Source organism: Artibeus jamaicensis, unplaced genomic scaffold (genome assembly GCF_021234435.1).
Source record: "Artibeus jamaicensis isolate MK-2021 breed Jamaican fruit bat unplaced genomic scaffold, CSHL_Jam_final scaffold_537, whole genome shotgun sequence".
Taxonomy (NCBI): domain Eukaryota; kingdom Metazoa; phylum Chordata; class Mammalia; order Chiroptera; family Phyllostomidae; genus Artibeus; species Artibeus jamaicensis.
The window spans coordinates 14,094,943-14,120,548 of NW_026522047.1; the positions used below are offsets into that span (position 1 = coordinate 14,094,943).

General features: G+C 47.4%; 1 protein-coding gene across 3 annotated transcripts in view; it reads right to left on the reverse strand.

Moving 5' to 3' along the window:
* The window catches only part of MAML3 (mastermind like transcriptional coactivator 3), a 366,154-nt gene that overhangs the window by 310,872 nt on the left and 29,676 nt on the right, over nucleotides 1-25,606 (reverse strand). The window contains exon 1 of one of the 3 annotated variants that reach the window (XM_037126174.2): nucleotides 4,434-5,542. The exons of the other annotated variants lie outside the window; for them this stretch is intronic. The gene's annotated coding sequence lies outside the window, so the exon portion shown is untranslated. Of the gene's footprint in view, nucleotides 1-4,433; nucleotides 5,543-25,606 lie in introns of those variants that run through there. 3 annotated transcript variants of the gene reach the window in all.

Below are 25,606 nucleotides of genomic sequence, written 5' to 3' on the forward strand. Positions count from 1 at the left end.
GGCGCAGCTCCCTGTGTATGGCCCACAGGGGACAGCCCACGCTGTCCTCTGCACTGTGTCCCCCTCCCTCAGCACTCGGTGAGCGCTGAGTGAGTGAATAATTGACGGCGTTATCCCGTTCATGAACTTGTCAGAAACCTCACCAAACTCCTGAAAATACAAATCACCACAACGAGCAAAGGCTGGACGACTATTCAGAAACTTACCCTTTAACAGCATCTACAACGTGAAAGCCAGTTTTGTCTTGTGACAACCATTCACTTTTACTTGTTTACAAAATTTTTCTCAACTAGCTTTTACAACTGGCCGCCTCGAGGGCAGTGGAACACGCACGTACACACACATAGAGAAAGTGTGTCATTTCAAAGGTCGGGGTCCTCAAAGGCAGCTCTGGTGTTGCTCCATTACACATTGTTACCAGCTGATCAGCTATTGAAGTTTATTTCTGCCCAAATTCTCCAACTTCCTGCATCGGAGTATTTATGGCTCCCATTTCCCCCATCACCCCCTTTCCCATCACTTTACCCCCTAACATTCCACTTTGCACCTCAAGTTACGATGATGCATGACCTCAAGCCAGCACTTATTTCCTGACCTCCAAAATGAAGAAGACTCAGAACAGAGGAAGTTTTAGCAACTATTTTCGGGCCCCATAAACAAGACTTCTTTTTCCAGGGAAAAGAATGCTTTAACCCACTTTGAGGACTTAAAAATGGCTTGGATATATTGCGGGCAAGGTTTTATCATAGGATGGGGAAAATACAAAGAGCTACTATTTAAAATGCTACCCTTTTGCTCTCTACAATAAACCATCTCGTCCAAGAGTAACCTTAGAAAATATTTTGTTTTAAAAGGGAACAGTTAGTGGTGGAGCATCAGGTGACTGCTCTTGTTACCGTGGCTGCAGTTGCTGGGTGATAATTTGGAAAATGCGCCCCTTTAAGGCCCCCCTAAGGCTTCCCGCATCTCGGCAGCTGCTCCCAGGACCACAGTGCAGCTGGTCGCAGGCTGTGAACAAGTCTGCGAAAACCCAGGGCTTGTTTACACACCCGCCCCAGCACAGAGAAACCAAAAGGCCGAGCTAGCTGTTGTCTAACCTGTTTTCGTGTTTTCTTTGCTTATTTCTTCCCAAGCTCTCGGCAAACAGAGAATGGGTAGTTAAATATTTGGGACCAGTTACTCATCTTGCTTGGCAGTCACCGGGCAGGTCCAAGTGGAGCAGCCAGGAACTTCAAAGGGCGCCCCCAGTCTCCATCCGATTCACAGGGGACAGAGTCCAGGCCCGAGGGCGCCCTTATAAAACTCAGGAGGCCATTTCTTCACTCCCCGCCCCTTCCCAGGCACATACAACTGCCAGTTCCTCCTCTCTCGTAAGCTGAAAGCCTTCTCTACTTGGCCCCTATTTGCCTCTCTCAGGAGGAAGAAAACGAGTTAGGCCTCTGCACTGGTCCTTCGACGTCTTCCTGACTCGTTCTCTGTGTCAGACACAAGCCACTTAGAAAAGTCACGTTTGGAGAGCTGCTTGGCCAAAGCAGGAGAACACATCGTGTGAAACCGAGAGCTCTGAAAATACTTCCCATTTCTTCTCTCTTCTCTTACCCAAGAGCATGCACAGCCCACAGGTACCTGAAGTCGAATTGATAATAGTTTCACAATAAGGAACGAGGCGCCCAGGCTGTTTGGAAACCTGTTGTTGAAGGTGCAGCTGTGCTGTGCATCTGCAGCTGTGCGCCCTGAGGATGGTTTCCTGGGCCTCCGACACGTTGGCCGGTCAGAGAGTCTGCTTTCTGCATTTCCCACTCGTGGTCCAAACTTACTAGAGGAGATTTTGGCCCCAACTTAGCTCATGTGAACTTTTCATTTCACAAAGCTGCTTTTTCTCCTCGGACTCAGCACAAGTCTTGTCTGAATCTTAGCTCTTAAAGGCCCTCCATGCATGTTTGTTTTCCAATGTCAGAGCATCTTCTGCACACACATAAAACATGAAAAGCTTCAGGGATGCGTCCAAAGTTGCTCTAGGCTGGGACTAGCCGCCCACAGGTGGGGGGGGGTCTGACATCCCCACAGGGGCCCTGCCACACAGGTGCGCCCACAGGACGCCGACCCCTCCGTGTCCACGGCGACTTTCCTTTTTTGAGTCCCCTTTGAGAAACACACAGTTTGAACCCAAACTCTCACCAGCTCAGTGCTGCCATCCATTTCCTTTACTTTCTTTGTTTCACAATAAAGTTAAACAATATACCGTCCAGTCGCCAAAAGGCTTCGAGCATGTTTACCTGTTTTACTCCGATGATCTTCTCAATGTGAGAACAGAGAGGACCAGGAAAATTTAAATATCAAAAATTAGGTGACTGGTTCCAGATTCTCCAGGAATGACAGATTCGGAACTCACATACCAGCTTCCAGACTCTCACAGATGGGGTTAGTTCACCCCACTTCTCTGTCTCCTGACTATATAGTAAAAATAAGCGGGACACAAACTACTTAAAGAGGACACGGACAGGGGAGAGGAAGAGGGGTGGAGTGGGGGACCAATGAGCAGTAAACTACTTCGCTAGAAATTTTCTTACTGTCTCTGAATGTGCCCCCATTTGACTCAGGAAAAAGAAGGAAAACACAAAACACGTTCTTCCAACAATCCATTCCCCGTATTATCAACTACCATTTTTGCGTGGTTCTAGCTCTCTTAGTAAAGTCCCATTCTGAAGAGACCAGCAGATGACCCCTGCTATCTTGCCACTGAATATTATTTTAGATACTCATTCCTATCACAGCACCTCATTCTAAGCCAAGCGAAACAACCTATGAAGCAACATTTGCCTTGACATTCTGTTAGTTGAGGGTTTTAGTTTTTTAATGTTGTAAATAACTGGTAAACAAGTTCTGTTTACAAGTCAGCATTATTTACAATAATTGTAAAACTTCATTCTTTACAATTATTTGCGGTTTTTATGGTTTTAGCGCTACAAAAAGTAAAGTTGTAGCTCTTCTTAATTATTGCAAGAGTCTTCTCTGGATATAACACACCCATTTACAGAAACTTCAGCGAAACGTAAGTAAAAATATTTTCCCACATGTTGATCAATACTGGGTTTAAAACCTCTGTTTACTTTGTTACTGGTCTTCTAGGCACACAACTTCACCTTCAAGTTGTCTTATATATGTTCCCTTCACTCCGAACGAGGGTGTGTACTCTCAGAGTGGTAATTTATGGTCTGTATTCCGTCCTGTGTAAACTGTCTGTCTCCGCCGCTACTCACACAGCCTGTTTTTAAGCACTGAATCATGCCAGCTGGGAGAAGTGGTCAAAAATAATTGTTTAATTATAACTAACCATGTTACCCACTCTTTAGGACAAACACCAGAAGTTTCTTCTCAAGGAAAATTGGAAATGTTTATCCATCTGGAAAGGAGCCACAATCAATCATCAATACTTATCAACAAGTTCACACATGCAAAAGTGCTCAGACAAAATTTAGTTTGCACCAAGTTTACCTGGTCGGAAGGAGGAAGCCCCTTCCCTCTTCCAGTCCCTCCCCACCACCCACTGACTGCCCATCGCGTCAACGCTGCCCACTCAGCCATTCTGGCCCAATCTCATCAATTGCTTTGCATGCTCCCCCTTTCATTCAGTTCTTTGTACCCCCGAAACACCCGTGTGCTTGCATTCCCATGGCCCCATGGTTTGGGCTTTCCTCACTTCTGCCCAGACTAATGCCCTTCCCGCTTCCCCTCTTTGAGGCTCCCCTCCACTCCCACCTGGTGCCACCAGGCAAACCTCAGGCAGCACAGGTCTGACCCCGTCACGCCTACACACAGAAGTCTGTGGTACTCTATGCAAACAGTGAACCATATCCCCTGCTCATTCCCAACCTAGAAACCACATTTCCAGCAGCGTCTATGTGCACCTCTTTGGTATCTCCAAGCTTCTACAGGAAAGGGAGTTTGCACCATCATCTTCATATCTTCACAATCTTCACAAGATTCTAACTGTACTCAGAACAACTAATTTGCATTAGAATGTTTGTGTACCAATATCCCTGTACCTATTCAAACATAATCTTCTTAAAAAACGGTGCCTTAATTATACCCCCCCGTAGGTCAGCGCTCTCCATTCGGTAGAATTCCCACAAATAATTATTTAACAGATGACTAAGGAGTCCATAGTCTGAATTCCATTCTGGATGCACTAGCAACGTGCTCTGGAATAAACCACTTAGAAACATATCAATATTTAAAATGTCAGCTAAAAGCAGGATAGTAATATTCAGAATACTCCCACAAATTAGATATCAAAAAACTTATTATTGTATAAACACAAAATAAATAATAGGAATTGACCTTAAACTCTATTATCAAATCATATCTATAATTGATGCCATCAAAAAAAATGACGATGGGCCATTGAAGAAATGTGTTACCAAGAGACTTACCTACACACTTTCTAAAGCCAGTGCACCTTCCAGAAATCCACTCTTCTGTAATCATTACCATAGTGAGGCTCAGTTTGCTTGATCAGATTTTGACCCAAAATAACAAGAAAACAAATGAAACTCCCTTGTGACAATTAGCTACACATTCTTCTTAGTCCCAGCTTGATTTAACAGATGCTACCTGGACTATAGTAGAATTCCAAGTTCGTGCTCTTTCTTTAATTAGCTTCGTGACCTTGGGCAAGTCATTTCACCCCAGGGGTCTCTGTTTCTCCACCTGGGAGAGGAGAGTGTTGGCTCTGATCTTTAAGATTCCATCTAGCTCTAGAATCCAGTCATTTATGAGACAAAAATAAGCTTTTTGCAGATACGTGCAACAGCAGGAATGACTCCCAAATGCATTACGCAACATGTAGAAGCCAGACTCAAAAGGCTATACTCTGCCCGGTGACATGCACATGACATGCTGGAAAAGGCACAGCTCCGGATGGACAGCAGACCTGTGGTTGCCGAGCACAGGCAGTGGGAGGGTTTGACTACAAAGGGGCCGCCGGGGAAGGGTGCTTTGGAGCAGGACTAACGACATTGCTCTGTGTGTGGGCTGCGGTGCTTACCTGACTGTGCATTTGCCAAAACTCACAGAGCAGCACGCCACAAAAAGTGAACTTTGCTGTTTGTGAATTCAGTAACTTAAGGATTAAAGATCGTAGTTCTCCAAAGCCAAAGCAATTTTTGATGACATCAGACCTGCACAGTTTTCCCAGACGAGTGAATACTGACTTTCTGTATTTGCTATTGCCATTTTGTTCCAAGACAGATGAACCAAGTTTACATCCAAATAATTAGCTGCTTATTTTTGTGGGGCTGTTGTTGTTTTTAATCTGTAGACAGACATCCTACAGGCTCCTTTCTGTGTGGCTCATTTTCCCGTGTGCTACATCAAACAGTAGAAAAAGTAAAGCGAACCTAGGTGGGAATGATTCTCGACTGCCCTGGCTGCCTGTTGTTCATGGAATGTTAGAATGTGGTTATTACTCTTGTGATTCATACTTAAGAAATGAGACACCGACCACAGCCAACGTGTAATTACCACATCTACGTTCCAGGCACTGTTCTAAGGGCTCACCTGCGGCCTTACTCAGTGCTACGGCAAATCTGTCAGTTTTCAGAACAATTCTGAAATGGGTTCTAACTCCCACTTGACAGTTTAGAAACTGAAAAAACGAGTTCTCAAGGTCAAAGGGCTAGTAGGTGTCCGAGTCAGAATTCAAACCCAGACAGTCTAACTCTTACCTCATACCTAAGCCCCTGCCCAGAAAAGCTTTAGTTGAAAGAGCAATTTACTCATCTTCTTGGAGGTTCTATCACTACTACTGTGTGGTTCCCCAAATTCTCTCAAGGCTTTCTCCAGCAAATGGACAGAAGGGCCTTTTCTTTTTCCCATCTCATTTTACATTATTTTTTGTTCTTTTATTTTCATTGTATTTTTTTCCATGACCGTTTAGAAAGGCCTTTCCTGAGAGACAAGCCAGCACCGCCATCTCTGCCTGGTCATTTCACAAGGTATGTGAAGAATAAAGCCCCACACCGGCGACTCTTCACAATCAGACGCAGCTGCACCCGCAGGGCCCCTGCGACGCTGGCCGTGGCTAGCAGCCAGCTGGCCCGAAGTCCTCCCAAGACTAGGCAAGAGAGGGCCAAACTTCTCTACCTGCCACCAGTCAGGGTCTACCCTTTCCTTTCATCATTTTGCTGCTTTGTGTAGGTTTCGGCCTCCAGGTACAAACACACCCCAAGATAGATAAATGTCTGGTCCTAAAATGACCAGTTCTCCACACAAGGCAAAGGAAGCTGTTCGAACCCTTCCAACTGGAAGGGGTGGTTAATAAAAAGTGGCCAAGCTGCCTGGGCTGAAGGACACCAACCAAGAACAGCGAGTCTGTTAGAACCTGGAAGGGACTCAGACTCTGAGGCCTTTGCACGAATGTTGCAGAAAGGCGCATCATGCCCAGAGAAGGGCCTCTCAACTAGTCCCTGGGCTTGTTTAGTCTGCTTATCTCAAGTCCAAGGGAATCATCTTAATGGTTGTTTATGACCAGGACAGGGTTCAAAGAAAGCAGGGCCTAGCCCACCCTGGGCTAGGTTGCAACTTCCACTTCTCTCCGCTCCCCGCAGCTTCCTTGGGACATCAAGCTTCCCTTTATTTAGGCTCCCCGCTCTAAAGAAATAAAACAGCTGAGTGCAGTTTGATTATTTCCTATCTGTCTCTTCGAACCTGACTGTAAGCTCTGGAAAGAACAGGGATCTTGTCTGTTGTTCATTGTCATATTGGACTAATACATCATTTTTGGAATAAAACTTTTTTAAAAAATCTGAGATTAATGGGCTTCAAGGAGGGAAAGATAGCGACTGAGAGTTTAAGTCCCTGCTTGTAGACACCAAGGCCTTGTCACGGAGTTCACAGGTTCCCCTGTCCTTCAAGGGAGCTTTAAGGAAATCTTCAAACCAAATCAACTATCAGTCTACCAGAATCAAGGATGTAAATTTCCAATATTCTAATTCAATTGGAGTGGGGGAGGGGGTGGGAGGAGGCAGTCAACAAAGCAATCCCCCCCCCAACCCCGGCCCGGGGCTGACGCCCACCCCTAGAAGCAGAATCGGAGGAGAAACCGGGAGAGGCATGTTAACCGAGAAGCTCTCCTCCAATTAATGTGTTATTGCTCCTTTAAAACCGAGAACAAACGGCCAGGCTGCTCGTGATCCTGGAGGCTGCGGAGCCTTAATTGTCACTTAGCCACTTAACTCCCTGCAGCATTGCTCGCTCACTCCTTGTGGTTTATCTCTCAGCCAATTACTGCTGTCATTTGTGTTTCAGTGTCTGCCATCAGGGGCTGGGGCCAAAGGACAGCAGAACAGGACACGCAGGCACAGGACGCTGGCTTCCAGAGGCTGGTGGCGCCCACCGGCCCTGCTGGTGGCTGCGTGTTCTGATCACAGACCCTCAAAAAGGTTCCAGAAGGAATGGAGGCTCCCGGCCACACTGGTTTTGTTTTGAACCCAGGTCTACACTGAGGCAACTGAACACAGGGGTATCTGACTTCTACAAGCCCCAAGTCAATAATAATGATGGTGGTTATTCAAGCAATAGGGATTTTAGCTGCTGAGCATGGCAGCAGAGCAGAGACAAGTCGGGCACCTGGCAGGGGTCATGCAACAACACATTACCGTGAAAGCAAGGTGGGCACAGTTGCCCAACGTGAAGGCAGCTAAACCTCGACTCAGTTCTCACTGCTCTGTTATGTGCCCAGCTTTTCACACAGGCATGTATCTGTCCATCACATGGACCAAAGGCGCAGGGCGCATGTGAGTTCTCGAAGGCAATCCCGAGTTGAAATATCTAAAAATTTTATTTGTATCCTATTGTCAAATTATAGGCTTGTGGCAAATTTGTACTTAGTCACACAATTTTATTTAGGAAAAAAAATAGATTCCTTAAAGATATAACCAGATGTGAATTTTTGTAATTAAATTTTTTTTTAAAAGAAGCTTTGCCAGGTCACATGTCCAGATTTTTAATTTCTGAAAAGCTGCCCTTTCTGACTGCTCCGTGGGTCCTAATGGTAAAAGTAAAGGCTCATTTTTTCAAATATTCTGCTTCCTCTGCCTTCCTGGATCAAATCCACACTGCTGTTCACTGCATTACCCCAGGCTTTTATCTAGAAGGTTAAAACCTTCCCCAGCTGCAGAGGAAGCGTCTTTGTTCAGTGTATTTACCTAGCCCGAGACCTCCTTCAGAAGGCACTTAGACCACTGTGGGGATAGACACACACGTTCACGTGTAAACTCCGGCTGTGGGGAGCAAAGGGGAAGCGTAAGAGGTCGAGGAACAGACCAGGGTTTCATGACTGAGCTCCTGCCCGGTGGACTGGTCGACAGCAGCTTGGACGGGCAGCAGCAGGAGCCCGCGTGGAGGGCAGGAGATCAGCGAGGGAGCGTGTCAGCATCTTCGTTTCCCTGCTCAAAAGCAGTGAGATCGTGCTGCCCGCCCTGCAGTGGGCAGCCAGCTCCCTCTGACATTCCACCCACCGAAGCCCCAGCAACCGCAGGAGACCTGTTCTGGCTCGATCGTCCACACAGCCCAGTCTGGGTGTCTAAAATAAGACTCAACTTCTCTGCCAATGAGCTTCGCAGGCCTGATGATGTAGCGCGCCCTCGGTCCCACTTGCAGGTAAGGTCCCTGTACCCCAGGACTTCATCCAGGTCAGGAGGCATCTGAGAGGTGCAGGGCGAGAGGGCATCTCCGAGGGTGGGCCTGTCCTTCCACTGTGCACAGAGAAGGGCCTTTGGTACCTTTGATGAGGTTCCAGAGTCACTACACACCTCACCTGGACTGCTCGAAGGACAGCTGGCCTCACCATAGCTAATTGCCACCCTCAGGCTACGTGCTCCCCACAGCAGACCAGAGAAGGGAATTTGTTCAGTGCACGGCAGAAAAAAAAATTCATAAGTCAAGTAAAGCTCACCGGGGGCCACCAATGAGGGACCAGCCACAGGCCAGGTGACTCAGAGGGCCCGCACTCATCTCCTCGCAGGCCTTCTAATTAAGAAAACCTTAAACTTGGAACCAATTTGCTCCTTTCTTGCTCCCTCAGTCATCGCCCTGACCCATCTCTGATGGAGAGAGAGCACTTCAAAAGATGGAGAGCGGTTGTGAAGACAGCTGGGGGCCAGAGGGTGAACTTCCTCATTAAGGACCCCCACAAAAGTAACTTTCTCTTCCTTTGGGCTCTTTGTGTTTTTTAAAATGCTGTTTCAAGCTGAAGGAAAGATACTTGAATATCTTCCTCCCACCCTCCCTCCCTCCCTCCTCTGTCTCTGTTTCTCAGCTGATCAGTCTGGGTCATGAAATGTGTAATAAATGGTTCTTTTTCTTTTGTCTCAAAGCCAGAAGTTACTTTATGCAGGAACGAGTTCCTATTCTCAGGCTGTCCCCTGTGAATGGCAGCCCGTGGAAGTTTGGAAAGCAGCCACTCACTGCCCAGAGGAACAAAATCCAGGCCAATCAGCGCAGACGGTGGGAGCCCAGGTCCACAGCCGGGGTTGCTGCCACCATCTGTCCCAGAAGCTGCCCCGGGGGCTCCAGAGCGGAGCCCCACCTTTCTCAAACAACGCCACGGTCCCCTGCAGTGGCGGGACAACACACCTTTCTTTGATCCCTTTGGTCAGATTCTACTTTGACTGAACCAGAAGGCCCTCTCCTACTCCTGGCAACATCAGAGGCTCTCCCCGCCCCTGCCCCGCCCCTGCGCTCATAGAGCACGTAGGTAGGACCCCCAGCCCCAGGCGCTGGCCTGGCCCACCGGGCTTCTCAACCCATCCGCCAAACGGACGTGTGCAAGTCTGCACCTATTATCTTCTCCTCCAATGTGAACCTTCCAACTCTGACACCCCCTGCACGTGGGGCAGCCTGGGGGCCACACATCACTGCTTCCTGTTCTCAGCTCCCACAGCCACCTCCAGGCTGTCTGAACTGTCCCACGCACACATTCCTCCAGGTCATTTCCCACTACCCGGACAGAAAGCCTTGACCCTAGCTCCAGTCCACAGCCATCCTCCTCGTTAACCCGAGCCAGGAGGGACCTAATACAAAAATCTAACTCCACCATCCCGTGTCCCTCTGCCCTGCCCCTCAAACCCCTCCACTTGACATTTGGGAACCCGTGTTCCTCCCCAATGTCGCCAGGTCACTCGCCACAGCCGGACCTACAGGGAGCTCCTGCAACTCCAGAGCGCTTCCCGGCCCTGCTCTTGCTCAGGCCCCGCCTCCCCACGGAGCTGCTGTTCCTCCGCCAGGCTGGCTCATGCCTGACTGCGCCCAGGCAGCTGCTTTCCTCGCTTCTCCCCCTCCAACTAGGCCATGCTATGCCCCTCCCCTGGGCCCCGAATGCTGACGCACACTGCTGTCATTGCATGCACTTCCTTAAGGGCAGCTTGGGGGCGGGGAGGGGAGGCGCTGTGTCAATATCTTCCTGTAGTCCCAGCAGCCGGTAGGATCCCGGCGATGGGTCTCCCGCATCCCTTCCTTTGAGCTTCCTGGCTACTGCCACCTCCTCCCACAGAGCAGTCAGTGTCGGAGGCCGAACGAGATCCACCACCGCACTGTTGCCTGTTTAAAGAAGACAGACTCCTAGACTGCAAGGATCGTGTCTGCGTGACATGCATTGTCTGGCGATTTATGTTCTTTGGGTACTTAATAATGCGATGGAGTTGAACATGACGATGACAATGACGCGAATCATGACAGGGAACTGGAGATGATTAGCCATCCTTTTATTCTCCGAGGCCAGGCGGTTGCTTAAAACAGTACAGGATGAGTCACGGAGTGACAGCTCACTAACCAGGCCACAGCCTGGGACCCTGGTCCAGCACACTTGTGAGAAGCAGGGAGAGCAGAGAGTGCACGCCTTAGAGCTCGCAGCCATAACTCTGCAGGGGTCAGCTGGTCTGCAGTCAGCTCCCATTTGTTCTTGCTTCACCACCACCTCCGATAATCCGTGCGGTCCCATCCTCCAGTCCAGCCAGTTAGATGTAAACTAGGAGGCGCAAAGAGGATGCTGGGGACCGACAGAGTGGGGCGGGCAGTACGAGTATGGGAGAGGGGATGGACCGTAAAAGAACACAGAGTACCCAGCAGTCGGGGAACGTTTCACATTCAGGGACAAGAGTCCACACCTATTCGCAGACCCGAATGACACCATCTCACAAGAAAGGCACAACCTTACCCTCATAATGATAGACTGCTACCAATGACTGAGATAGTAAGAGAGCACCGCATTCCGTCCAAATCCTCTACTACAAGAGAAAAGGAAGTGTACACTATTTTAAGAATTTCTATCAATTTTTTTTTAAGTTTTATCTTGGAAATTTTACTGTTGGGACACCTGATGAATGAGCCATGGCTGACATGGGACTAACTGCTAAGTGACCATGTCCCAGGCCTTGCCCACCTGTAGTGGCTGACCTAAAACAACGCACACCCTAGAGAATTCACTTGTTTATGGGCTCTAAAACACAGTGAAACAGTAAAAAAAAAAAAACCTACCAAATATAGCATGTCCCACACCTCCCCATCCATGCAAAACGCTAATGGACTAAGGTTTAAATTCAGGTCAAGAGCAACACAGATGAATCTATTTCAAGGCAGGTCTGTGTCCAAAACAATTCTCTTTGAGAGATTCTCTCTCTCTCTCTCTCTCTCTCTCTCTCTCTCTCCTGCTGCCTTTCACCACCTAGTCCCAGACCCTCAAATGTGCAGGAGCAGCTCAGATGAGGGAAAAGGTGAAGAGGAGGATTTGTTTACTTCGTGCCAGTCACGTGGTCATCATTTCCTTAGTGGCTCAGCAGGTTCAACCCAGGTAAATCCAAAGAAGGGGAGGATAAGAGAAACCTGGTTATTTTTCCCAAGAGATAGGAGTTTGAAAAGGGATTAAGAGAAAAGGCTGCTGAATTAGAAAACCTTCAAGGAGAAACCCTTTCAGAAACAGGATATTGCAGGAAGGAATGTACAGCAGGGACAGTTCGGGTGGACAGGAAAAGAATGGTGAATCCTATGAACAACATGAAAGAGTTAAGTAAGGAGAATGACGGGAAAGGAGCTCAAGTTTGGCCACTTCTCTGACCATTCCTGAAAAACCGGAAATTTCACCACTGTATCTCCTGGCTCACGTTATCTTCCCTTCCTGGTGACAACAGGAAGTGCAAGCTTTGAGCAAGATGAGAGAAAGTACTACACTATTCCCAATATCATGTTTCTACCAGATGTTTCCACACTGGCAGAGGGTAGGGAGCATTAACCAGCTGTCACCAATTGGTTTGGCACTTTGTAAACCCGCCTCTATTATGAAACTCATCTTGAAAATAACCTTTTTAAAGCTAAAAACCTTCATGTCATCCATATTTTTCTCCACAACAGTGAACAACAAGGTAGTAGGTTCCAGAGACATAAACACTTGTCATTCATTTATTCACCATTTATTGAGCACCTATGATGTGCTTGGCCCAGGAAGTTCTTAGCGTTCTCCACCTTTTCAAACTGAAGTAAATGATATTTATGCCCACGTGAAGGGTTTGATTTACACCCAAACGACATTCTGATAAAGAATATAATGGTGTAATGCACTCAGAAGGGTCTACGTGCTATACAAACCCAGGTGTGACTTCCAGTTGTGTTAGGTGCAAGGGCCTTGCCCTTGGGCAAGTTCCTTGGCTTCTCCAGGCACTGATTTCTGCATCTGATGAATGGAAGGCTAGGTTTCACTGATGTGTGAAGATTAATTGAGAAATCAGACGTCAAGCACCTAACAGAACCTGGCCTAGGGCGCTGAGCAATCATTCACTCAGTAAACAGTGAGCACCTACTACTCACAAGCTCTGTTCTAGCCCTGGGGCCTGAGCAACAAGGAAGAGAAGCAAGATGCCTCTTCTCTCCCTGTCGCCCCTCACCAGGCCTTCCTTCCCAAGGGCTCTGGAAACCTGTCAAAAGGAGACAGTGGGTGCTGGGTCCCAGTCCTCCAAATGCCACTCATTCAAATCCCGGTGGGATCTGCACCCACAGTGGCATTTCAGGTGCGATCCGGCCCGCAGCCCCGAGGCCCAGGCCGGGCTCCCAGGCCCTGTGGCTCCTGCCTGGATGGCAGCCGGAAGAGGAAGGGAGCAACCCACACCCTGGCCTCCGGGGTTCGGGCAGAAATAGAATTTAAGGGACACAGACTGTCACCCCGCTTACCTATTTGCTCTTAAAATGAGAAAGGTGACTCAGTGTGGGTGGGAGGGAGGGGCTCCACAAAGAAGGTCCCCAGGGGACCGCCACCTTGCCTCCCTGACTCTGACTCACTTTTCCTTTTCCTCCCCCGCCCCCACCCCCGCCACGTGTGCTGTGTTCCCTGTGGCACAATAGAGCCGTTGTTTACGGGATTCTAACGTGCCATAAACCCAGTTTTAGGCCAAGAATAATTTATGCACAAAAAAGGGACAGTATCAGGTAAACTAACATGAATTGTGTATTTTACTTTCTTATCTCTAACAAGTCAATAGAATCGGTCAATTAAAGAAACTTGCTGAAAACTCTGTGTTTTAAAACGATACTCAGGTTGGGAGCATGTAATTGATACACACACACACACACACACACACAGACATTATACAATTCAGGGGCATTTTTGGAAGCCTTACACAAAATTCCGTGCTCTCTATTTTTATTATTGGCCTACCCAACCACCTCATCTCACAAGAAATTTCCAGTTAATTTTCAACTGGTGAGGCAATGAGGTTTTGTGGGAAGTCATAGATGCTCTGTAGCCAAACACACTTGGCTTTGAATCTCAGTCCTACTCATTTCTAGTTATCCAATGTCAAGGAGATTCTTAAATGTCTCTAAGCCTCAGTGACCTCGTCTGAAAAAATTGATTTGGGGGAGAAAAAAATTAGATACAGGATAGAAGCAGACTGTTTGCACGTAGGTTAGGCATTCAGGAAAAGTTGCGCCCCTAACCCTCCCCCACACGTCACACTCAGAACCCATCCCTCCCATCCTATTGCCCAGCGCTGGCTCTCCTGGACTAACCACAGCCCTCTAACTGGTTGTTGGGCCACTTCTCTGCGATTGCTCCAATCCATTCCAAACCTGCTGTTAGAAATAGCAGTCGGACTCAGAAATTTGATCATGGCACTCCTTTGCCACAAATCCTTCCATGGCGATTACATTCAGAACAAATCTGCATTCAGAGCAAAGTCCACGTGTCCCCAACCCATCTGCTCAGCCTCACCTCCCATGACCACCACACCTCTGCCCCCGAACGACCGCGGCCCCCACAGTCCAGGCTCCCAGCCATTGTTTGCAGAGTGCACCATCTGCTTGGGTGCCTCCCTCTCCCTGCCCCTCCCCCTGGACGCCATCCCCACTCCACCCCTCCCATCCACAGAGACCACCGGCCTCCTGGAGGCTCAGCTCAAAGGTCACTTCCGCTTTGAAACCCTCTCTGTTGGCCCTGGCTGACTCAGAGCTCCACTCACCTTCCCCAACTTTATGACTCAAGCCTTGCGTTCTACAGTTATCTATATCCATGATGGTCCTCCACCGAACTGTGAGATCCTCCATGGTAGACACCATATTTTATTCATTTTTTTCCTCACGTTTTATCTTCCCTTACACAAGAAGGTAGAACCAAAAGGTAAACATGGGACAAGACATTTCAAAGGTGCTTCAAATTCTGTCAAAAAGAAAATGAAAATGCACTGGACATTCAGTCTTGGGTATATTAAACACACACACACATGATTTAAAACACCAGAAAGCCACAGAGGGATATGTTATCCATGGCAGAAAAAAAGTGGCTGCAAATTCTTTGATCCTTCTTCCACTGACAGATGGGTCTTTCCCTCCCCAAGAACATGAGCTGCCTGTGACCCTGTGCCACTTCCGAGCCTAGGCTTTAGTATGACTGACAGCGCTGGCCTTGGTCTCTCAGAACCCTGAGCCTTCCGGTGAAGAATCCTAGTAGAGATCACCCTGGTTGAGAAACCTCAGGGAGAGGCCCCGAGTCCACACACAGAGGCAGAGGACCGCAGAGGGCCGCAGAGGGCCGCAGAGGGCCGCAGAGGGCCGCAGAGGGCCGCAGAGGGCCGCAGCAGACCCCAGCCTTCCAGGCGTCCCTGCCATGGAACCAGCCCAGACCAACCACTGACTGAATGCCACTGAAAGACCAGAGTCTATGCGCATGGAACAGAAGAACCGCAGAGCTGAGTCCTGTTCACACACGTGATCAGTAAAATCATTGATATAACTGAATGGTGGTTGGTTTAAGCCACCAAGTCTTAACGTGGTTTGCCAGCAGCTATTAGGTAACTGCAGCACCAACCTAATCGGCGTCCTAGCCTACCTGATAGAATACCCTTCCTCCAAGGGGGATACTTCCTGTACTTGTCAGTGAATAGAAGTTAGGGGAAACTAAACGGAAAGAAATGTGCATCAGACATCACATGCGTGGTATTATGACTCCAGCTGCCCTACTGGGTGCATCTCTCCTCTCCTCAACCATGCAGTCAGCAACTTGGGGGCAGCTCCCACGTTGCACACTATGCCTTTATCCCCCCAGTCAATGCTATCCATCTCAGTGTTTGATTTATGGACTGCCAGCCTGAAAAAGAGCACTATATCACAAAACCGGGAGGTACAGAACCTTAAACTCCGTTCTTCAAGAAGGGAAAGGGCAGACTCATCACTAATATTTGGATAGACGTACGTAATAAATAACCTCAGGAACAGCCCAGTGGAACACCGAACAGGAAGTCAGGAGATGCTGCAGGCTAGTCTTTTCCCACCCACAGCTCTTGAGCATGCGAGGAAGAAGAAACCTTTTGGCCCTCGCTTGTCTAGCTATCAGATGGGGGGAATCGTATCTGATACCTGAGAGCAGTATAAGTCAGAAGTAAAGGAGGTTATGGATCGAAAGTATTTTCAGTTCCTTGGCCAAACAATGTTGGGTGAACTCAAGTTGCTATCATTATTTTGCAGACACATAAGATTCTAGTATGTAATGTGGCCTGAATCAGTAGATACAATTCCACATGCTGGGTCAGCTGAGCATTTGTTTGGAATTTACCAGATTTCCCTTCTATTGTCTTTAAGGTATAGCAAAGAAAATAACACTAAAATGTATGGAGAATGAACTCGATGAATTTTTTAAAATAGTTTATTTATTTATTTTCAGATAGAGGGGTAGGGAGGGACAAAGAGAGGGAGAGAAACATCACTGAGTGGTTGCCTCTCATGAGCGCCCCCTACTGGGGACTTGGCCTGCAACCCAAGCACATGCCCTGACTGGGAACAGAACCGCTGACCCTTTGGTTTGCAGGCCAGCAATCAATCCACTGAGCTACACCAGCCAGGGCTCAATGAACTTTTGAAGGAGGTATAACGTGTGTTGGAACTAGAAAAAAATCATTTCTTGCCATAAGGCTGGGTCTCCTACAAAACATGAGCCAGGCAAAATGTGTCAGGAAACTTGCAACACACAGCATGGTGTGAACGTAGGTTTACAGTTGTGAGGATGCAAAACACACGAGCTTGTACTTGTATTATTATTTATTTATTCATCGCTGCATTATTTTCCACACGAACCACGGGAACCTACTTCGTCCCCCCACCCCGTATATACACAGTGACTTGTGTTGTTTTGTTGCACTGCTGAGCACTCAGCACAAAGCCCGAGTTGCCAGAAGAGGAACACTGGCCTGTCCGTGCGGGTGTTAATTCTGTCACACGTGAGATGGCATCAAGTGCGGCACTATGCCGACCGCATTGTCGCTTGTCAAACAACTCCAAAACAGAGGAGAGGCTTCTGACCCCTTCCAAAATATAGAGAGCGAACCTGAGGCCTGGAAAGATTTTGTAATTCTCCTGTAGTAGTTCACTATTGCTGCCATTGCAACGCACCACAGACTCAGTGACTTAAACAACAGAAATTTATTTCTCACAGCTCTGGAGGCTGGAAAACCAAGCCCAAGGTGCCGGCAGGTTTGGTTTCTCCAGAGGCTGCTCTCCTTGGCTTGCTGACAGCCACCTTCACACCGTGCCCTCACACGGCCTTTCTCTGCACAGGCAGCCCTGCTGGCGTCTCTTCCTCTTGTTACAAGTGCACCCATCAAACTGGGTTGGGGCCCCATCCTTTGGCTTCATTCAACTTCACTTGTCGTCCTAAAGGCACTATCTCCAATACAGTTCACACTGGGGGCGAGGGCTGCAAACTATGAATTTTAGGGGACATAAGTTAGTCCACATCTCCCCACACCACAGAGCCAGTCAGTGGTGGAGCTGGGGTGTGCATCCTGGCTTCCTGCCACGTCTTATGATCCAGCCAATGTTGTCTGTGGTTGGTTATGGGCCCACATCTTGTCCACAGCAGACGGCCGGGTGATGGTACCCATTACACATAGCAAAGGGAACGAAGGCCAGAGAAGGGACAGAAAGGAGAGAGGAAGCTGAAATGCAGAAAGGCAAGTATAAAATCCAGAGAAATGGACCCCTCCCAAAGCAGATGAAATGCAGCTCACACACAAAGCCATCCTTCCACAGCAGGGTCCTCTCCCCACCCCCGACACTGTCTCTGTTGGGACAGCAGGAAAGGCCCCAGCCTCTGAGCCGGTAAGGAAGGCCTTTGGGACCAGTGCCTGCTCCTCTACAAGAAGCCATTGGCGGGGCACAGCCCAATGACATGCTTTTGGCAAAACTACGAGATAATATACAAGTCAAATTTTTCATCACATTTTTGTAACTAAAAAAATTTCAAAGACCCTCTTGTGGCCCTATCTAGCTCATAAACGCAATTAATAAAGATTTTGTGATTAGCTAAAACATGTTAGATCCAAAACAGCAAGGCATGCTTTTCTCTTTCTCTTAGACAATGCAAGGAAGCATCCTATATTTATACAGCGCAAGCTTTCAACTATGTTGGATTTTCCTTTTAAAAAGAACAATACTTTAAAGTGGCTGCTAGCAGAGAATTGTTAGGTGCACTTCGATGGGTATTTGTGTTCTGAAAATCTTAATTGGAACTCTTTTATTGTTGTTGTTTGTGTCTGTATTTGTTTTGGTTCGAAGAAAGGGCTGAGCTTCTTTTGTGCTGCTGAGATTTCGGTTCCACAGATTAAACTGACATATTGGAGATGCAACTTTATAGAAAGATTTAAGACAGGCTGATGCATTGTCTTAGAAGTCTGCGAGAAATGGAAATGGCTTTCCTCCGTGAGTTGTGCTCTTACAAGCATGAGACACAGAGGGGCGAGACGAAACCGGTGCTGCCCGCACGCACTGCTCTCCTGGATGAGGCAGCAGGCCCCGGCCTTCCGAGCCAACCCAAGACACGGCTACTTCGGCTCCATCACCAGCGTGTCCGCAACACCCACGTGACACACCAGAGACCAGGTTTCGGGTTACAGGCCAGGCCACCCTATGGGCAGGAAACGACCGGAACAAGAATATTCTCTACTCTTTCTCCCCCCACAAAGATCCAGCACGTGCACTGTTACACGCACACCAACGAGTCACCTCTGTTCTCAAAGACGGGAATGTTCTTTGGGTACCAAAAACTAATACTGAAGTACCTTAAGTAAAAGAAGTAAGGCATCATTTCACCAATCGAAAGACTTTAAAATTGGATATATGTTTTTAGCGTGTATATTTCAATAGACTCTTGGTGGCACTGTCCTTCATTGGAGCTGCAGTCGAAAGCCTTCCGCCCTTTCCCCCTGAACTGTCTGGCTGGGAGAAGAGGGCGCGGAGCACCCATGTGAGGAGGAGGAGACAGCCCTGGCCCCCCCCCCCAGGCTCCCTGCTCAGCAGGACACGTTCCAGGGGCCTCGCCCTGAAGGTCTTTGACCACATAAAGCTCTCACCCTTCTCAGCCACCACCACCACCAGCATTTAACCTCTTCACTGATACCTTATTTCTATCCTGTCACGAAAGAGATATGGTTTAAAATAAAACCCTTGTCTGCTAATTCACAGTTTTGGATAAAGCATTTTATTTTGAACTTGAGAACAAGCCCTTTGAAATGGTGATCAAAATAGCACAATACTGACTTAACTGGTGACACTACAAGACCGTGGCCACAGCCTGACATGCCATTTACGGTTCTCACCCAGTTCACATCACTGCTCTGCAGTTCTGAGCTAAACTGAGGGCAGGGAAGTGGCAAGGGCCCCTGCGGAACCTCTCAGTACCCTACGGAACGAAAAATAGGAATTAAACATGAAAGGACCAGATGGGGCAGCCCTCCTCTATTGGACAACACAGGATTATTCCCTACAGGGTGATTTCAGGTTAGAGCACATCCATTCTTGTCTACAGAGCCTAGTATTGGTGAAGTATAACAAACGGCTGCCTGCTTAAACAGCTTAACTGACAAGCGAGTAGAACTCCGAGAAGTTGCTTGTGGGGAATATAAAGGAAAAAAATGATACTCTGATACACAGTGTGGTCAATGTATCCATGACACAGCAGACGAGTGATGGAGATAACTGTCCTACTGATGCTGAAACCTTGCGACCCCAGTGTGCAAACACCCAATGAAATAACTAAGAAGACTTTTCAGTCCCTGAAAAAATGATAGCTGAATATGAGGTGTCTATAGTTTCACAAATTCAAAAAGATTTAGAATTAACTAGCATGTTTATTCCACCTCAATGCTCTTAATCCCACCTGTAAGGCTGCTTACTAATAATCCCACCACTCCGCATTACGCTGTACCACTGGGGACAGTCATCCTAAAAGGAAGGAAGCACTTGTCATCTTTAGCTCAGGATATTTCTTTGCAAAAATGGATTTTTCTTTAAAAACATAAAAAGAAAGAAAATAACCCTTCTGAGACATGTAAAAATTGGGGGGAGAGGAAGTTCACATTAATTTCCCATTTCCTGTTGTTTCCCAAAATCTTTCCCTTGATTAGACATGTCCTGCTTGGAGGCAAAGGTGGGCTGACTAATCCTTCTCTTCAGGGTTGCCTGCCCCTGACGTGTTTTTTTCCTTCCAATTTCTCCTGACTGTCATAAGCCCTCGTTCTGGTCAATGCATTCACAGCTCTCCGGAGTAAATTTCCTTACATAAGACACACGGTAAGCTGTTCCGTGCACTAGTCTGAGACATCCCAACACAACACAGCATACATTTGCGTGTGCATGCGCGCATCCACAGACGAGACGAGCGTGCCGGGAAAGTTGAGAAGAATCTTCCTTATGCAACTGGGACCTCAGACTCTGGTTTCTTTGTCCAACACAAAACAAGAATATTGGTCCCTCCAGACACCACTGATGTGCCTGGATTTGAAATCTTTTGGTAACAAACTAGTCTGGTGGGACACGAGACCAAGGTGCACACGCATTCTCTGGCATCACCATACTCGCCTTTTGCTTGATCATTGGCCGGGGCCATCTGAAAAGCACCGATCAATAATTGCAGCTCAAGAACGATCTGTTATTCTTCTTTCTTGACTTAAAAGAGACAAGGCTTAGCAAAATCCTGACATTAATTTCTAAAATGAAATCTATGAATCAAGGAGTTAGGTTTAAAAGGGGTGGTATCTTCATGAAAACAAGAGAACAAAAAACCAGAGAGCTTGTGAACATTACTGAATGGAGGGCTAACATCTCCCTTATGTGTACAAACTACATAATGAAAACATGTGGGTCAGTGGTTAACACAGAGGCTAAAAGACTGAAGCTGAGTCTAGTTTTCAGTCAGCAACTTGGCTTCACGCTGAAGAACCATCAACCATGGAGTTCTTTGAATGCACAAATATTTCTCATCTTAATTATTTAAATTGCTTTTCTGGGACCGGTGGGGACCAGACTTTTTACCTGTCCTGCCCAGTGACTCCTTGTATTTAGAGTCTCAGACTATGGATTGAAAAGTGCTTCTTTAGATAAAGAAGAGAGCCTTCAACCAGAATGATGAAAGAAAAAAACAGGGTCAGGGTGAGCAATGATATTCTGAAAAAAGAGAAGGCATACCAAGGAAAAAATAGCAACTAAACAAAACAAAATCTAGAGGGCACTATCATGTCTGTCAACCATCTGTAGCCTGTAAGAACTTAAAAGGCAACAACCACAATGTTTGAACCCCAAATCACACATACAACAAGAGCCATACTGGACTAGTTGATGCTAACTGTAGAAAATCACTTTATACCTTTCCCCTTTCCCATTCCTCAACTGACTAACTCAACCCAGGGCCATGTCAGAATGTGCCACCATCTCATTCTTTTGTGCCTTGGCTCATGCTGTCCCCTTGGCCTCGAATTCCCTTTCCTCTTCATCCATCTTCAGGTGGTCTATTCAACCTTTAATAACTAGCTCCGCCATGAGTTCCTTTTGGGAGTTAGATGCCCTCTCGGTGGTACTTCTCGGTGCTTAGGTATATTACAGCACTTCACAAGCTGTATTATAATTATTAAATGCTTCCCTGGGTCTCTGATGAAACCGTGACTCCTGGAAGGCAAAGCTGCTTTTGTATATCTCTTGAAACCACATGGTGGGGGAAAAAAAAGCACAGAGTCTGAAGTCAAGATATTTGACTCTTGGCTTTGCCAAGGTTCTTATCTGTGAAATGATAATGGTATATGTACTTTTCAATATTACTGTGAAGATTAAGTCATTTAATCACCTAGCACATTCTAGGCACTCAACAAATGTTAGAACTGCTTCCTTTCGAATAGAAGTACGAGCACAATACCTACCATTTACTGTCTCCAACACATGTGCGTGACTTAGACTGAATCACCGCATAACTGACCCTGACGTGCCAATGGCATTAAAGATAGTTTGACCTACTCTTGTTGACTCAGTTTTCAATACTGAAGACTGTGCCCCAGAAGATATCCCAAGTAAACTGTCAGCAACAGGGGCCACACTGCCTGACTCAGGGGCCCACCAGCAATGGCCCACTGCCTCACCTGTTACGTAAGCCTGACTCACTAGTGAGCAGCTGGCCTGTCCAGGACTCTGCTTTTTAAACTTCATGGTAGCCCTGTTCTCAAATATAACACAGAAGTGGAATCATGCATGGTTTCCTCTCCCTATTTACCAAGATGACATGATTAAATGAAAACTATAAAGCTAGTTTCAGCTTCCTGAGATTAGGTACCCCACACACATGCACACACACACACATTATACCCATGATTGCCTGGCATTTAAGGATTTCAATTCAAGGTATTTATAAATTTTTAAGTTGAGACAGCAGACACGGAGAAAAGAGAAGAGGGGAGAAAACAGAAAAGTGTGGTGATTGCTTGACAAAGAGGAACCTCTCCGCGTGTGGATGCACCCCCTGCATGGCATAGATTCGGTCCTGTGTGCACAACTGAGGTAACTCTGTGCTCCACAGACACTTGGGGTGCCACCTCAGAACCCATGACGATTTCTCAGTGCTTCTCACTAAAATTCCGTGGGGCTGGATGGAAAAAGCAGGACTCTGATCCCTCCAGAGCTGGTTTCCTCGCTCCCAAACCAAGCCCCTACACCACGTGGTGTCTGCTCGCTTCCCTGAAGCCACCGCATTATCACATTAGCTCAAGAGAGAAGCAAAAAGGCCTCGTGCTAATTATGTGAACATAGATGGCAGCGCAACATCCAGAAAACATTTTTTCTTTTAGTAATCCACTTTCATCTTATTAGTAAAAAGTAAAAACTCCGGCTCCTTCACAATCAATCACCCAGCACTTCTAACGGAGATCTTTTCTTCAACGAGGCTAGCTTTTCTCCAGCTGATCCCATAAACACTGCTGGCAATTTCTTCCTCAATGCTTCTAACATATTTTCACTTAGCACCAGTTTGATGTATAAGATCTGACAGCCCGGCAGTTATAGGCCACCTGCATCACTGTCGCCATGACAACAGTGAAAGACAATCCATGATCCCATGCCCTGGTCACACGTTTCAATACAGCTTATCTGTCCGAAGCCACCGAGTCTAATGGAAGAGAGTAATTACCATCTTCCACTCATTGTCAAAATTCCCACCATATAATGCTCTTCAAAATTATTTTATTCTTCTCACATGGCTGCTTTGCAAAAACTAAAAGAAACCTTAAGTGGGAAGGGGGACGAGTGGGAGAAAGAGGAGGCTGTGCCTGCGTAAATGTAGCTGGCTGTGTGTGCACCGCCCCTTTGCAGCCGACGAACACCAACCAGCAAGACACGCACGCACACATCTCTGGCCCGCTGATCCCCACCTTAAGATTATTTAAAACCTGAGTAAGAAAACAGGAAAAATTTCCCAATTTCAGCCTATTTTAAAAGCATGTCGTCACTACCATCACCAGCCTCACACAGTATCACAGTCCCCTTATGACAACACGTGGCAGCCGCGGTGGCCCGGAACAGCAGGACAGCTCACAGAGTGGAAAATGAGGAATCAGGAGAGGTCTTCAGTACGGAGAGGACACTGCTCCTACAGTCATTCCTCCCCGCACTTTTCAATCCCTCCCCTTCACATCCAATAGTAAAGCAGCTAATTGACTGCCATTTGGATTCACTACTTCGCATCCTCAGGGGTGGGCACGCCACCATCTCAGAAAAGTCTCATTCATACAGCAGTAACAAGTGAACTTGGACCAGCGAACACTTTCATGGAGACACCTTATAGAGAAAAGTACTCACAGGAGAGAGGAATTAAATGTAAAGGCAAAGTCACACGTGGACCTGAAAAGCAAACTTCAAAGAGCAGAAAATGGACAAAAGGGCACTGAAAGATAACCCCTCGGGTGCAGGTGGCTTGGCCCTGTTGAAAGAAGGAGACCGCCCCACCCTTCTTTTGCATCAGCCACGTCCCAAGAGGTAAAGGCATGCCCCCACCCACGCAGCGACCGCCCAACAAAGTCCCACCAAGTGGCTCCCAGCTTCACCGTTCACAAAGCAAACTCTCGTGAGGACAAAGGAAGCAATTTCACATGACCGAATACACACCAATCCATAAGGGGGCAAAAGTAATGTAATTTTAAGTCTAAAAAAGTCTTAACCAGTCTTTGTACGGTTGTCAGAATGAACCTGAAATGTTTTATTTAGGTTAAACCCTAAAAACCACAGCTATAAACCACTTAACCAGCTGTCAAAACCTCACAGCTGTGCACTGACGTTACCTACACTAAACATGCGTTAAGCATGGCGTTGTCTGTATTGCACCACAAACACGGAAAGCCCGATTTGTCTGAGGCCTCCGGCACACAGCCGCTTCATTTGGTGACTGGTGGACGGTCCTTTCATTCCCCTGCTTGTCCATTCCTGTAGACCCTGCCCTTGCCCGGCCGTCTTCCACAGTTGTCTTAATCTCGACAGCTTTGAAGATGATGGCCCATTCCTTTACAGGATGGCCCTCCATCTGGACTTGTCTGGTGTGTCCTCGTGGTTAGATCGGATACTTCTGTGTCTTCTGTGCACACTCAGGCACAAGGTGTTGGTCTGTCCCCATAATGGGGGTATTAACCCACGAGTCTTAGCACACATTGATGGTTCTGGGACTCCATCCTTCCTTTTGTATTTATTAGTTGCCCTTGTAGATAAAAGTTTTGCTCCCCCCACTTATTTACTTAAGCAATTCCTTTATCAGCAAGGATTCTTATTTTACTAAATTTGCTATAACCCATTACCATCTTCATTTTGACGTTCAAAGCCTCCCAGTCTGGCCAGCGGGAGCCCATCAAGCAGGCTCCACTGTTCATTTGATTCATTAAGGATTCCCCTTACTTTCTTGCTCAACAAGACATTCCAGGCCATGTCGCTCTTTCCTACACCAGGTCAGGTACGCGGCCTTTTTCTGAGCCGTACTCCAGAGCTTTAAAGGTAATATGTTGACCCGACGGTTTCCAGGACTATAGCATTTCCAGGACATTAAAGGAAGCAATGTAAAAATCAGTGTCTGTTCAGTACAGAGTGGAGGAATGCGTGCACCCAATTCATGGGCTCGCTGCTAGCAACATCAGACCTGGCTTTGCATCTGGCCACGCACAGTTGGCCTCCGACAGCCGTGAGGCAGCTTCAGGTCAGAGAGGAGAAAACTGAGACCAGAGATCAGAGTTCCAAAGCAACAGTGCAGGACAGGTGACACAAAGGCCAGCAGGCCAGCTGGTCGGCTCTGGGCAGGGCCACACTCAGCAAAGACTCTTTGCAGGCCCAGAAGAACCTACCCAGGCAAACTACCAAGAGGAAGACTGGGTTCCTTCCCTGCTTCCTCTGTGTCACTACCAAATCATTACATTTCACCCGCTCAGCAAACAGCTTCTCCTTAACATACAATTGCTTAGTAATCTGTGGCTGCTCTGTTAGGAAGATACTATGTTCTTTTAAGGAAGAAAAAAATAAAGCAGAGACCCTTCTTAGAAGATGCTCAGAAGCAAGGGCTGTTCAGGCTTTGTAGGGCCTGAAGACTAATATTTACTCTGTTAAGAATAAAATGACTAGAAAATAAAGCATGACTATCTGAAACTTCCTAGGGCCCCTCCCAGGACTTTGTAAATCGTGGTGAAAGGAAGAGGGCCTGAAGTTCAACTTCATGCACGTTGTAGTAGAAGTCCACCTCTGCCCAGAAGCAGGGCCAGCTCCCTGCATGGCCCTGAGGCTGAGC